This window comes from Glycine soja, chromosome 18 (genome assembly GCF_004193775.1).
Source record: "Glycine soja cultivar W05 chromosome 18, ASM419377v2, whole genome shotgun sequence".
Lineage (NCBI taxonomy): Eukaryota > Viridiplantae > Streptophyta > Magnoliopsida > Fabales > Fabaceae > Glycine > Glycine soja.
In genome coordinates this window covers 37,266,174-37,282,267 of record NC_041019.1, presented here as the reverse complement: position 1 = coordinate 37,282,267, position 16,094 = coordinate 37,266,174, and positions in this window count along the sequence as shown.

The window sequence follows — 16,094 nt, the reverse complement described above, 5'->3', positions numbered from 1 at the left end:
TGGGGATTGTCGCTCGTGATAAGGTTGACGTGACATATGACACCTGGAAGGAAGTCCCTACTGCTCAGAAGGATTTGATATGGGAGGATATTCAGGTATTTGAGTTTTCTTCATTGATTTTCTTTAATAGTCTAAATTTGTTATTTACTTACAATAAAACCTAATTTATTGTTTGTCAGGCGGAATTTGAAATCCCTGAAGCTTCTGACAGTAGGACAAAGAAGAAAATTATTCAGATTGTCGGCGAGCGCTGGAGGTAGTTTAAATCTGACTTGACTAGAAAATGGGCACTTGGAGCCGACAAGGACGGTGCGGACGACATTGTCTGTGAAAAATATGGCATTAGCAAGGAGAAATGGACCCAGTTTTGTTAGACCCGCAGAGACCACTCATGGGAGGTATGTACTTTGTCATTTTAGTTGCTTTCCACAACAAAATCACTTTGTATAATTTATTGTAATAATCATTTTCATTAATGTTAAACTTTTGCAGGATGTGCGGAAAAAGGCACAAGCCTCCGAAAAGCAAAACACTGTCCCCCACGTATTGTCTCGTGGAGGTTATGAATATTTAGAAGAAAAGCTCATGGCTGAGAAGACAAAGAAAAGACTGGAAGAAGCTGCCCAATCTGGAAGCACTGAGGGCATCATTGACCCTCCATCTCCCATCAGACGCCACGTGAAATGGAAGATGGCCCGCACGAAGAAAACTGGACAGATGACATCTGAGGCTGCAAAAGAAATAGCTGACAGGATTGTAAGTCATTTTTAATTAATAATTGTAATTATCTTTGTGTATTTTGTGAATTCCTTGGACAAATATGTGTTCGGTACAGGATTCTTTGGACGAGCAGGCGTCACAGGGATCGTTCATCCCCCATGGACGTCAGGATATCCTGACTGCTGCCATTGGGTGACTAGAGCACCCTGGCCGTGTTCGTGCTGTTGGAGCCGGTGTCACCATAAAGCAATACTTTGGATCGGCTTCACGAACGTCCCGCAGTTCTTCCTCCATGCCTCCTGAAGACCTAGAACAGCTGACCCAACAAATCAGAGACCAACTGGAGGAGTCAATTACAGAAAAAGTGACTCGAAAGATGATGGAATCCTTTAGCCAGATGCAGTCCCAGTTTCAGTCTCAGATGCAATCACAGGGACTTGCACTACCTCCAGAGCCAGAGGTTGGTCCCTCAGGTCCTCGTGTCAGCACAAAGGAGAGTTGTATTGCTCCCTCAGGAAACAATCCAGGGACGAGTGATTTAAAAAAATGCGGGCTATATATTGAAGAAAATCCTTCCCGCCTGGTTGCCCTAGGAAGACTTTATGAGGGATCCACAATATTTCACAACATCCCTTTGTTGCATGGTCAAGTCAAGGTTGGTGTTGAGGAGGTTAAAGATACAGAGGCTCTCGTTCCTGTACCCACTGACGAGGTTACCTTAGTGGGGCAAACACTTAACACCTTCCTTGCTTGGCCAACACTGTAGATGCAATTGGCTTTGATGTTTTGATGATGATCATGATGATGTGTTGCAATTGATGCAAATGGGCTTTTTCAAGATTAAAATTCAAGACAATACTTCAAGATTACAAGGCACAACATCAAGATGATCACTAGAATATTAGGAAGGGAATTCCTAATTGAATTAGCAAAGGTTTGGCCAAGTGATTTAAAATAAAAAGTGTTTTTCAAAGGTTTTACTCTCTGGTAATCGATTACCAGAGGATGTAATCGATTACCAGTGGCCAAATACGTTTTATAACAGCTATAAAAATTTGAATTCAAAATTTTAAAAGCTGTAATCGATTACACAATTTTGGTAATCGATTACCAGCAGTTAGTAAACGTTTTAATTCAAATTTTAAAAGCTGTAATCGATTACACAATCACTGTAATCGATTACCAGACAGGAATTTCAGAAAAATAATTTCAAGAGTCACAACTTTTCAAAGGCTTTACTCATGACCACCAATGGTCTATATATATGTGACTTAAACACGAAATTGCTCAGAGATTTTGAGAACAACAAAGTGTTTATCCTCTCAAAAAAAAAAACAATTTCATTTTATCCTCTTAAGAATTCCTTGGCCAACTTGATTGCAATTCTTTAAGGAATTATTTGAGTGCTCAATCTGTAAAATCCATCTCTTTCAAGAGAGATTTGTTCCTCTTCTACTTCTCATTCTCTAAAGGGATTAAGAGACTGTGAGTCTCTTGTTGTAAAGGATCTCTAAACACAAAGGAAGGATAGTCCTTGTGTGTTTAGAACTTGTAAAAGGAATTTACAAGTTAGTGGAACTCTCAAGCGGGTTGCTTGGGGACTGGACGTAGGCACAAGGGTGTGGCCGAACCAGTATAAAACTGAGTTTGCATTTTCTCTTCCCTTAATCTCTTTTATTTATTATTGCTTTATATTCACATTCAAGTTGCTTCGTTTGAATTAATATTTAAGAAGATTGTCATTAAGGGAATTCATAACTTGAGTAAAAAGAGAAATAGATTTTTAATTAGGGGAAACAGTTTGGAATATCTTAATTCAACCCCCCCTTCTTAAGATATCTGAGGCCACTTGTCTAACAAGTGGTATCAGAGCTTCATTCTTGTACAAAGTTTAGAAGCTTCAAGAAAAAGATGGCCTCAGCAAATTCCTTATTTCCAGAAGGGAATTCTATCAATAGACCTCCAATCTTTAATGGAGAGGGTTACCACTACTGGAAAACCCGAATGCAAATTTTTATCGAGGCAATAGATCTAAATATCTGGGAAGCCATTGAAATAGGGCCTTATATACCCACCACAGTAGAAAGAGTTTCAATAGATGGTAGTTCATCAAGTGAAAGCATAACCATAGAAAAACCTAGAGATAGATGGTCTGAAGAGGATAGAAAACGAGTACAATACAACCTAAAAGCCAAAAACATAATAACATCTGCCCTAGGAATGGATGAATATTTCAGAGTTTCAAATTGCAAGAGTGCTAAGGAAATGTGGGACACTCTTCGATTAACACATGAAGGAACTACAGATGTTAAAAGATCTAGGATAAATGCACTAACTCATGAGTATGAATTATTTAGAATGAATACAAATGAAAATATTCAGAGTATGCAAAAGAGATTTACACATATAGTAAATCATCTAGCAGCCTTAGGCAAAGAATTTCAAAATGAAGATCTTATAAACAAGGTGCTAAGATGTTTAAGTAGAGAATGGCAACCCAAAGTAACGGCTATTTCTGAATCAAGAGATTTGTCTAACATGTCTCTTGCCACTTTATTTGGTAAGTTGCAGGAACACGAGATGGAACTATTGAGATTGCACCAAAATGAAGAAAATGACAAGAAAAAGAAAGGAATCGCTCTTAAAGCATCATCCTCAATTCAAGAAGAAAGTGATCAGGATAATGATGCTGATGATGATGATGATCTAAGTTTCTTTGTAAAAAGATTCAACAAATTTCTTAAAGTAAGAGGAAATCAGAGGCGACCAAATTTTAAATCAAAGAGAAGGACAGAAAATTCATCCTCTACTCTAAAATGCTTTGAATGCAATCAACCTGGACATCTGAGGGTTGATTGTCCCATCTTCAAGAAAAAGATGGAAAAATCTGAAAAGAAAAATCATAGTGAGAAGAAACTAAAGAAAGCATACATCACATGGGATGAAAATGATTTGGAATCCTCTGATGATTCTGAAAATGAAGAGATAAATCTTTGCCTTATGGCAAAAAGTTACGAAAGTGATGAAGAGGTAACATCTTCAAACAACTTATCTATTTCTTTTGATGAATTGCAAGATGCATTTGCTGATTTGCATAAAGAATCAATTAAACTTGCAAAATTAGTTTCATCATCAAAGAAAACAATTTCAAATTTAGAAAATGAAATTTCAAAATTAAACAAAGAATTAGATCTTCTTAGAAATGAAGTTTCAATCTCTAAAACAAATGAAAAAGTTAATATCTCCACTATTAATAACAAGAAAATAACAGATTCTTGTAGTTGTTGTGATAAATATGTAAAAGAAATTAAAGAGTTAAAAAATTCACTTGCAAAATTTTCATATAGTAGAAATAATTTAGATGTTATATTAAGTAAACAAAGATATGTGTCAAATAAAAATGGACTAGGGTATAAATCTGAAAAACTACAAAATGTTTATAAAAACTTTTCCACTTCCACACAAAAATGTAATTCTAATTCCATCACTTGTTTTTACTGTGGAAGAAGAGGACATGGCATATCAACTTGCTACTTCAAGAAAAATTACAGTAATATTAAAATGATATGGGTCCCAAAAGGATCCTCAGTTTATACTAACATGCAAGGACCCAATAAAATTTGGGTACCTAAGTCAAAAACTTGATTATGCAGGTATCTTTGAGAAAGAAGTGGTACATAGATAGCGGATGCTCAAAACATATGACTGGAGATGCATCAAATTTTACACACATATCTCCAAAGAAAAGCGGGCATGTAACATATGGTGACAACAACAAAGGTAGAATTCTTGGAGTGGGTAAAATAGGTACAAATTCTTCAAACTCCATTGAAAATGTTCTACTTGTTGAAGGCCTTAAGCATAGCCTGCTTAGCGTTAGTCAACTATGTGACAAAGGCTATCTAGTATCATTTGATTCTCAGAAATGTCTTATAGAACATAAGCATGACATTAATATAAAGCATGTAGGACATAGAGTCAATAATGTTTACATGATAGACTTAAGCATAAAACAAGAAAACAATCATTGCTTTCTTAGTAAAGATGATGATCCATGGTTATGGCATAAAAGAATTGCTCACATAAACATGGATCACTTAAATAAATTAATTTCAAAAGATTTAGTAGTTGGTTTGCCTAAATTGAAATTTGAAAAAGATAAATTATGCGATGCATGTCAAAAGGGCAAACAAACAAGAGTCTCATTCAAATCTAAAAATGTTGTTTCAACCACTCGACCATTACAGTTATTGCATATGGATCTATTTGGTCCATCTAGAACCATGAGTTTTGGAGGAAATTACTATGCTTTAGTTATAGTTGATGATTTCTCTAGATATACTTGGACATTATTTATTACACATAAAAGTGATTCATTCCATGCATTTAGGAAACTTGCTAAAGTCATACAAAACAAGAAAAATCTCAAGATTGCATCCATTAGAAGTGATCATGGGGGTGAATTTGAAAATAAAGATTTTGAATTATTTTGTGATGAACATGGTATTGAACATAATTTTTCTGCACCAAGAACTCCTCAACAAAATGGAGTTGTTGAGAGGAAAAATAGGTCATTGGAAGAAATTGCAAGAACTTTATTAAATGATACTTCTCTTCCAAAATATTTTTGGGCTGAAGCTGTCAATACTGCATGTTACATCATGAATAGAGCCTTGATAAGACCTATTTTAAAGAAAACCCCATATGAGTTATTTAACGGTAGAAAACCTAATATTTCTCATCTACATGTTTTTGGGTGCAAGTGCTTTGTACTTAATAATGGTAAAGATAATCTAGGAAAATTCGATGCAAAATCTGATGAAGGCATTTTTCTTGGATATTCTTTACAAAGCAAAGCATATAGAATATATAATAAGAGAACTATGAATATAGAGGATTCCATTCATGTTACCTTTGATGAATCTAATGCTATATTGTCAACAAAGAATATGCTAGATGACATTGCAGATTCTTTAGAACATATGAACATTCATGAACAAGATTCTAAAGGAAATGACAAAGGAAACAATGAAGATCCTCCAGAAGAAGGCAAATCCAATGATGCACTCCCAAGAGAATGGAAAACTTCAAGAGATCATCCCCTCGACAATATTATTGGTGATATCTCAAAAGGGGTAACAACTAGACATTCTCTTAAAGATTTATGCAATAATATGGCTTTTGTATCTATGATTGAACCTAAAAATATAAAAGAAGCCATAGTAGATGAAAATTGGATCATTGCCATGCAAGAAGAACTAAACCAATTTGAAAGAAACAATGTATGGAAATTAGTAGAAAAACCTGAAAATTATCCTGTCATTGGAACAAAATGGGTTTTTAGAAATAAATTAGATGAACATGGGATAATTATTAGAAATAAAGCTAGATTAGTAGCAAAAGGGTATAATCAAGAAGAGGGGATAGACTATGAAGAAACATATGCTCCTGTTGCAAGATTAGAAGCCATTAGAATGCTCTTGGCATATGCATCCATAATGAACTTTAAACTTTATCAAATGGATGTTAAGAGTGCCTTTCTAAATGGCTTAATTCAAGAAGAGGTATATGTTGAACAACCCCCTGGTTTTGAAATTTCTGATAAACCAAACCATGTTTATAAATTACAAAAGGCTCTTTATGGTTTGAAACAAGCCCCTAGGGCATGGTATGAACGATTAAGTAATTTTCTTCTTGAAAAAGAATTCTCCAGAGGTAAAGTGGATACCACATTATTCATAAAGAGAAAGCATAATGATATTTTGTTGGTTCAAATATATGTTGATGATATAATTTTTGGATCCACTAATGATTCATTGTGCAAGGAGTTTTCCCTTGATATGCAAAGTGAATTTGAAATGTCAATGATGGGAGAACTAAAGTACTTTCTGGGATTACAAATCAAGCAAACTCAAGAAGGTATATTCATCAATCAATCCAAATACTGCAAGGAATTGATCAAAAGATTTGGGATGGATAGTGCAAAACACATGTCTACACCGATGAGCACTAATTGTTACTTAGATAAAGATGAATCTGGTCAGTCTATAGACATAAAACAATATCGAGGTATGATCGGATCTCTTCTTTATTTATCTGCTAGTAGACCTGACATTATGTTTAGTGTATGCATGTGTGCTAGGTTTCAATCCAACCCCAAACAATCACATCTAAGTGCAGTAAAGAGAATCATGAGATATCTATTAGGTACAATCAATTTAGGATTATGGTATCCTAAGAATTCAACATGTAACTTAATAGGATATTCTGATTCTGATTTTGCCGGATCTAAAACTGATAGAAAAAGTACAAGTGGAACTTGTCAATTTATTGGATCGGCTCTTGTCTCATGGCATAGTAAGAAACAAAACAGTGTTGCTTTATCTACTGCTGAAGCGGAGTATATCTCTGCCGGTAGTTGTTGTGCACAAATTTTATGGATGAAGCAACAATTATCTGACTATGGCATCATTCTTGATCGCATACCTATTAAGTGTGATAATACTAGTGCCATAAATCTATCCAAAAACCCAGTTCAACATTCAAGAACTAAACATATAGAGATTAGACACCACTTTCTTAGAGATCATGTCTTAAAGGGAGATTGTGTATTAGAATTTGTTGATACTAAGAATCAACTTGCTGATATTTTCACTAAACCTCTCCCCAAGGAAGTGTTTTTCTCTATTAGAAGAGAATTAGGTCTCTTAGATGTAAGAGACTTAGAAAAATAGGAATTGATTGGTTGATTGATTGGTTGATTTGATTGGTTGATTTACTTTTTACCTTTTGATTGTAGATTATTTTGATTGATCTTGTTTGAATTCTTGTTTTTATGATAGAATTTATGATTTCTTGTGTATATAGTAATTGAATGATTGAATTTAGTGTATTAGTAGTGAAAATTAGTCATATAGGATGTATTTGAGCATAAATATAGATATTCTCTTAGAAACTAGCCTAGGATAGGCTCTGGTAATCGATTACCATCCACTGTAATCGATTACACATGAACAGGCAGCCTGTAATCGATTACAACATCCTGTAATCGATTACCAGAAGGCTTATTGGGCCTGTAATCGATTACCAATACCTGTAATCGATTACAATGCGTCATCTTCTATATATACTCACGAAATCGGAGCTCGTGCGCAGCCAAAGCTTCCTCCACGTTTTCCTCCATACCTAGAACTTCAAACCTTCGATTCTCACTCAATTCTTCACCAAATCACGTCCCGTAAAGCCCAATCTTCCTCTTTTTCACTCCTCTTTCACTTCCACCGATCAAAATCCAGAAAAACTTCATCAAATGGCAGAGCCATCAAAGAAGAGAAAGGGATCATCCTCCACCGCTACCGCTGCTGTCCATCGCCGTCACGGCCCATCCGGAGCACCCACAGCACCTATTCCTCCTTCTTTGTCATCTCCAAGATCATCAACATTGTTTTCATCCGATGATCAACGTCTACGGTACCTTTCTCAGTTCTCTTCTAGAATAATCTTAGACCCTAAGTACCTAGACGTAGAGTTCTTTAATGATGAAACGTTTGATTGCTATCAAGTGTTTCAGAATTCTGGTCTTGTTGATTTCATGTCATTTAAATTGCCATATTATCCTGAACTTGTAAAGGTCTTCTACTGCAATTTGAAAATTCAGGATGGTATTATTATGTCTGAGGTGCATGGTACTTCTATGGTCATTGATCAGTCACTTTTCTTTTCTTTGACTCATTTACCCAGTCAAGGTGCACCTTTTGAGGGCACCATTGTTGATGACTGGAAATTCGATTATTCGAGTCATGATGCTCGTCGCATGGTCTGCAATGATCAAGCTGACATGACCGGTAGATTGTTGGCCGGGTCATTAACTTTTGATAATCGCATCATGCATTATATCATTGTTAGAATTTTGCTTCCTCGGTCTTCAAATTTAGCACAAGCCTCTGAGGAGGATTTGATTCTTATGTGGGCTTTTCTAACCGGTCGTCAGATCGACTGGGCCCATTTGGTTCGGTACCGAATGCATAAGGCATTACGGGCCAATGCACCTCTTCCTTATCCACATTTGATTACTCTGTTTTTGCGTCATTTTCAAATTCCGCTTGATGATGAACCCTTTGTTCAAGTCAAGCGTTCCTTTGCAATTGGTGCTGGAGCAGTGACCTCCTTTGGATATCGTAAAGATCGGAATGGACAATGGCTGAAGAAGGATGCACTCCCTCCTCAAGATGAACGTACTCCTTCACCTCCTCCTCAACGTGAGGATTCCGCACTCATGAATGAAGTCCTCTCCGAATTACGAGGTCTTCGTTCGTATGTTGGTGACCGCTTTGACTCGTTAGATTCACGCTTTGCCGGTATGGACATTCGCCTTACACAGCTTGAAGAGGATGTCGGCTACATTCGTCAGAGTTTCGATCTTCCACCACCTCCTCCGTCTTCTTAGCTTTTAGGTTATGATTATTTATCTTTTATAAGCCGTGTATTTTGGCTTTTAGTTTCTTAGAATTTACATTATTATGCTAAAGTACTTTGCTTATTTATCTTGTGGATTTTACACGTCAGTCTTGGATGTTTTGTGGTTGTTGACATTTTCAGTTATTTGGATTCTGGTTTAATTATTTCTTGTTTGTGAGTTTGGCTTATTATATTTAATACTCTGATGCTTATATCTTGCTACTCCATTGTTATAACTGTGTTGATTCCCGAGTTCTTTGGCTTTTTGATGTTGCCAAAGGGGGAGAAAAAGGTTGTAGCAAAAGCTTAAGAAAAAGCTTAACAAATTTAGAAATCAAGTGATCATGTATTCCGAAATATAGGGGGAGAAAACGGATGCACATTTTATCTATATACAATTGTTTGTTGCTTGCTTGAATCTTGATTTCAGGTATTGTATTGTCATCATCAAAAAGGGGGAGATTGTAGATGCAATTGGCTTTGATGTTTTGATGATGATCATGATGATGTGTTGCAATTGATGCAAATGGGCTTTTTCAAGATTAAAATTCAAGACAATACTTCAAGATTACAAGGCACAACATCAAGATGATCACTAGAATATTAGGAAGGGAATTCCTAATTGAATTAGCAAAGGTTTGGCCAAGTGATTTAAAATAAAAAGTGTTTTTCAAAGGTTTTACTCTCTGGTAATCGATTACCAGAGGATGTAATCGATTACCAGTGGCCAAATACGTTTTATAACAGCTATAAAAATTTGAATTCAAAATTTTAAAAGCTGTAATCGATTACACAATTTTGGTAATCGATTACCAGCAGTTAGTAAACGTTTTAATTCAAATTTTAAAAGCTGTAATCGATTACACAATCACTGTAATCGATTACCAGACAGGAATTTCAGAAAAATAATTTCAAGAGTCACAACTTTTCAAAGGCTTTACTCATGACCACCAATGGTCTATATATATGTGACTTAAACACGAAATTGCTCAGAGATTTTGAGAACAACAAAGTGTTTATCCTCTCAAAAAAAAAACAATTTCATTTTATCCTCTTAAGAATTCCTTGGCCAACTTGATTGCAATTCTTTAAGGAATTATTTGAGTGCTCAATCTGTAAAATCCATCTCTTTCAAGAGAGATTTGTTCCTCTTCTACTTCTCATTCTCTAAAGGGATTAAGAGACTGTGAGTCTCTTGTTGTAAAGGATCTCTAAACACAAAGGAAGGATAGTCCTTGTGTGTTTAGAACTTGTAAAAGGAATTTACAAGTTAGTGGAACTCTCAAGCGGGTTGCTTGGGGACTGGACGTAGGCACAAGGGTGTGGCCGAACCAGTATAAAACTGAGTTTGCATTTTCTCTTCCCTTAATCTCTTTTATTTATTATTGCTTTATATTCACATTCAAGTTGCTTCGTTTGAATTAATATTTAAGAAGATTGTCATTAAGGGAATTCATAACTTGAGTAAAAAGAGAAATAGATTTTTAATTAGGGGAAACAGTTTGGAATATCTTAATTCAACCCCCCCTTCTTAAGATATCTGAGGCCACTTGTCTAACAAACACATGTTGTGAAGTGTTTATCAGAACAAGTATTTTACTCTTATTATATGTTTATTTTTTTCAATTATTTTGTTCACTGTAATCAAAACTTGCTAATTAACTATGTTTTATCAATAGGCAGCTGTGTCTCCAGCAAAATCTCTAGAAAGCCCGGATGAAGAGGTCAACGATCCCCTGTACCTGATGACATTGACCATCCCACAACTGTTTTTGAATCCGCTCCAGGTTATGTGGGATGCTACCATATTCGGGGTGTTTAATCAAAACTTCCCGTTGTATATAAAGCACGAAGATCTCTCTGAAATTGCACACGGTGGTCAATGTCTCAGCATATCTGTTATACAGTTGTGGATTCTGTAAGTCATTTTAGATTACTATTAATTACCAAAGTAATTGTTTTAAATTCATACATAATTAACTTTGACTTAACAACACAGCCATCTGACCGAGACAAGTGTGCGAGCGGGGAATTCTGATGTGTATGGATTCCTCGAGCCACAGTCCATTCAGAGATCTGGGCAATCACAATTTGAATCTGAAAGTTACATCAAGAGTTGGATACAGAGTTCAAAACGAGATGTTTACCTTGGAGCCTATCTGAATGGGTAAGTCAAACACAATAATTGAATTTAAATAATCTATACTACTACAATAACCCATATTCGTCTCTACTGCAGCGGACACTGGCAAATGGTCGTCATTCTGCCTAAGGAAAACCTAGTTGTCTGGTTTTGTTCTTTACATAACAGGCCAGACAACTACCTTAAGGGAATAATTAACAGGTCAGTATTGTTTTCAATACATTTTCATTGGCATAACTCAACAACATCAATATTTTAATGTTCCTCATATTCAACACTAGTGTTTTGAAAGGACTTGATGATACTCCACAACCGAAATCCAAGGCTGCTGCTAGGTGGATTGTTGTTAAGGTACGTGATTTAAATAAAAGTTCTACTTATATATATTTTATGTGTGTGTACACTAATTGTAGTTAACGTTTAATTAATATCCAAATTTCATTATGTATTTAGTGTAATAGACAAAAAGGAATCACCAAATTTCACTGAACGTTATAATTGTTATTACATCATTAATTTATTTTTTTATTTGATCATGCAGTATTTTAATGAAGTTAGACCATTGGAAGCAGAGAGATTCAAGGCACTTCGCATACAGTGGGCACAATATTATCTAAAAGTTAGAAATCAAACATAGGATGTTAGGCAACTATGTAACTTTAGCTTAATTAATTAGTTTACGTACTTTACATTACATTTTTTACAATTGTTGTTTCATCTTAACATTGAACAACCTTTGTTGATAGCTAGTTTTTTGCTAAAATCTATTTGAAAACTGAATGCAAATGATATATGTTGTGTGCTGTGTGGTCTGATTTTAAATTTACAGGTTAAATTTTGGTTTTTTTGTAAAAACAGAGACATTATTTAAAAAAAATTCCTGAAAACAACATCGGTTTTTATAAAAAACCGATGTTAACGTGGGTTAACATTGGTTTTTTTATAAAAATAACCGATGTTAATTGTCAATAGCAACACATTCGTTAACATCGGTTTTTTGAAAAAACCAATGTTAACTTGGTTAACATCGGTTTTTTATAACAACCGATGTTAACTGTCAATAGTAACACATTCGTTAACATCGGTTTTTTATAAAAACCGATGTTAACTGTCAATAATAACACATCCGTTAACATTGGTTTTTTCAAAAAACCGATGTTAACTGTCAATAATAACTTGGTTAACATCGGTTTTTTATAACAACCGATGTTAACTGTCAACAGTAACACATTCGTTAACATCGGTTTTTTGTAAAAACCGATGTTAACTTTCAACATTAATATACATTTTCTGGGTGTAATTCATATTAGCAACATCGGTTATTTATATAACCGATGTTGGTAATTTTACGTTAACATCGGTTTACAAAAACCGATGTTAACGATAATACTATCAGCGTCGGTACTTTCAACAGCGGTTCAAAAACCGATGTTGAAAGTCATAAATAACCGATGTAGAAAACATATTTTCTAATAGTGAAATTTGTAAGAACTAATTTAAATTATGATATTATAATTTGAGTTAATTCCACTTTTTATTTTAGTCTCTAATAAACTACAATTCGAAACTTTTTATTTTAGCCTCTAATAAAATCTTTTAACTTAGTTTTTCATTTAATTAATTTAATGTGTAAAATTAGTCATTGTAGTTAATTCCACTAATTTGTTAGATCTAATATGCTGAATTCTTGTCGTGATTAAAACAATACTAGTCCTATATATTCACAAAAGTCTCACAGACGTAGAGTGCACTTGTTAATGTGTTTACCATCATGCTTTTCACTTACTAAGTATTCATTATTATGATTTGAAAGCTGAAGTGTGAAGTGTCCTATTCCTCTACCAGAATCGTGAGAAGAATCCTGTATATATTTGGCATCTCTGTAACATCCCATTTTTCGTAAGCCAATTTAAAAAGAATTTTTAAATTTAAATAAATAGAGTTTTAGATAAATGATCAGGTTTTTATAAATAAATAAATAATGAGAAATAATGATTTGAAGGAAAAAAAAAGACATTTGATTTATTCATTTGATAGGGAATAAATTTTTTTTTTTTTATAAAATATTAAACAAATAAATAGAGTAATAATAAGTTTTGTGTACCCTAGGTATAAATAGCGATGTTAGGTCAGTTTTCAGACTGACGATGCATTTTATTTCCCTCATTTTCGTTTTTCCCCTTCTCCTCTCAAAACTCTTTCTTTTTCCTGCAGGTCATCAAACCTGTCTCTAAAAAACAACGATCTCGAACTCATTCACCGTTGGATCGTCGTGAAATTTGAGCACCACGTTCACAACCTAATTCCAAACATTCTCACCGTTGGGAATTTTGGATATCATGTTTGAGCTGAGAGAAATACTTTTCGCATCGTAGCCTTTTCCTTTCCCGCAGAAACCCAAAACGGCCTCAGTAAAACTACGATCCCAGTTTCGTTAACCGTTGGATTTTCATGAAACTTTGATATGTGGTTTGCGATTCTGTTCCGCACACCTTCACTCTTGGGATCTGCAAGATAATATTTATGGAGAGAGAAAAAGGAATTGCACCAAGACAGTACGAGTGGAGGCTTCAATCCCTTCTTTGTCACTCTGATGTTTGAGAACTCTATCGGAGCAGTTAGAGGAAAAGAACTGGAGGAATCTCAGGGAACCGCTAGAGATGCTGCTATTGCTGGCTGAAGACACGTGAGCCCGCTTAGAGGTAAGGGATGAGTTATTCACAATTGGGGATTAGTGAGAACATGTTTATGGATCCTTAGAGATGTCAATTGGAATAAGTTTTGGGGTGTTTTCGCAATTTTCATTTTATCCTTATAATTATTACAGTGAATTATATATGTTTGATGAATTAGTTGATGTCCCAATGAGAAATTACTGTGAAATTGATGTGTTCTTGTGTTGAGTGTGAATCCCTTAGAAAAATTAAGCTCTTTTTATTAACGTAAATTATATTTTAAATAATATTATTCAATGACTTATTTTATACAAATTATTATCTTGTTCTAATTTTTCTACGATGATGATCAACATGTTATGTGTATATAATTATTGTAATACTAGAATAATAAATTAAAGAAAATTGTAAGGTTAATGCCTAGTGGTCATTTCTTTTGATGTAATATTAAATTAATTGTTATAGAAATTCTTTGATTAAAAACAATGTAGTTTAATTTACTATATACATATACATATATATGTTTTGTATCATGCAAATATTATTATTGTGTGATGTGTATATGAGTTATAAGGCGTAATAAGTTATTATAATGGTATTATAATATTATTGTGAAGATTGAGTAGTACAAAGTTGAATGTGTCAATTTACGAGATACATGTAAAAATGAGATGGTTGATGTGATATTATGAGATGTTAAATTGTGGGCATGATATTTGATTGTGAATAAGTGTGTGTGTTTGACACTTGATGTGACAATAATTATATTGTGAGCTATGAATCATACAATAAACCGACCAGTGTTATCTTGAGAAAAACGTTGATGCGCAGTGTTTAAGAGAAAATGTAGGTTTCCTATTCAGGGACTAGTGTTAAATTGTAGCGCAATGTGTTAAACGTGTTTGAAACACGAGTGTGAGGTCGTGGGTATTGTATAATTCATGAGCAGTGCTCATAAATGAAATATGTGATGAATTGTGGAATAATATGTTGCCTTGAGATTATAATATTGTTACTGAGATTGAGTAAAAGTGTAAAGTAGAACAGGTGTTGAATTGTGAGATACGTGAAAACATGTGTTGGTGGATTGTGACATTATGAGATGTGAAATTGTGAATGAGTTTGGGTTGTGAATAAGTGTATGATTAACTCTTGATGTGACATTAATTGTGTTGTAAGCTGTGAGTTGTACAATAACCCGACCAGTATTATCTTGAGAAAAGTGTAAATGCGCAGTGTTAAAGAGAAAGTGTAGGTTTCCTATTTAGGAATTAGTGTTAAATTGTAGCGCAATATGTTGTACGTGTTTAAAACACGAGTGTGAGGTCGTGGGTATTGTATAATTCACGAGCAGTGTCTGTGTGCTAAAATGATTTTAGGGGTTGGACTTGAATCAGGAGGGAGAGGCCCTGACGGACTCTTCGGAGTGTAGGCCTTGGGGGTCACCGGGTTTGAGTGCTCCTTTAAGCCTATGCTGATCCCATATGGTTGGAGCATTCTTGCGAAACATCGTGACCCTGACTGGTCTCCCTATGATCTTACTTAGTGAGAGTGACTTGACTAACCCATTATGTGGTGTGTCTTGTTATGTACTCCTAAGCGCCCCTGGGTGGTTTTTCATTGACATGGTACCACATTGCATATAGGCTTGAGTCTTAGCATAACTGTCTCATGCGCTTGCTAATTGTTTATTATGAAATTGATGTGTTATTATGTCTTGATCAGAGCGTGTGATTCTTATGTAATATGATTGATGATTGAAAAGTGTGATTGATGGATGAAAAGTGAACTTTGAATGACAAAGTGGTGGAATTACGTGAATTACGTGTAAGTAAGTTTTGTTTGGTTTATATGATATGTATATCTAGTTGTCTTGTTTCTCTATTAGTTAGGAATGTGATAACTCACTCCCCGTGTGTTGTTTGTGTTTGGATCCTATGATGATCTTTAACTTTGTGTTCGGGGGAGCAGATGACTAGGTGAATTGCTTTAAGGAACCTTGTGCTGAAGGACGTCGAGACACAACGTTCTGATAGGATGTGGCATTGGGGTATAGGGTTTTATATTAATTGTATGAAGTCTTAGACGGTCTTGTTTGA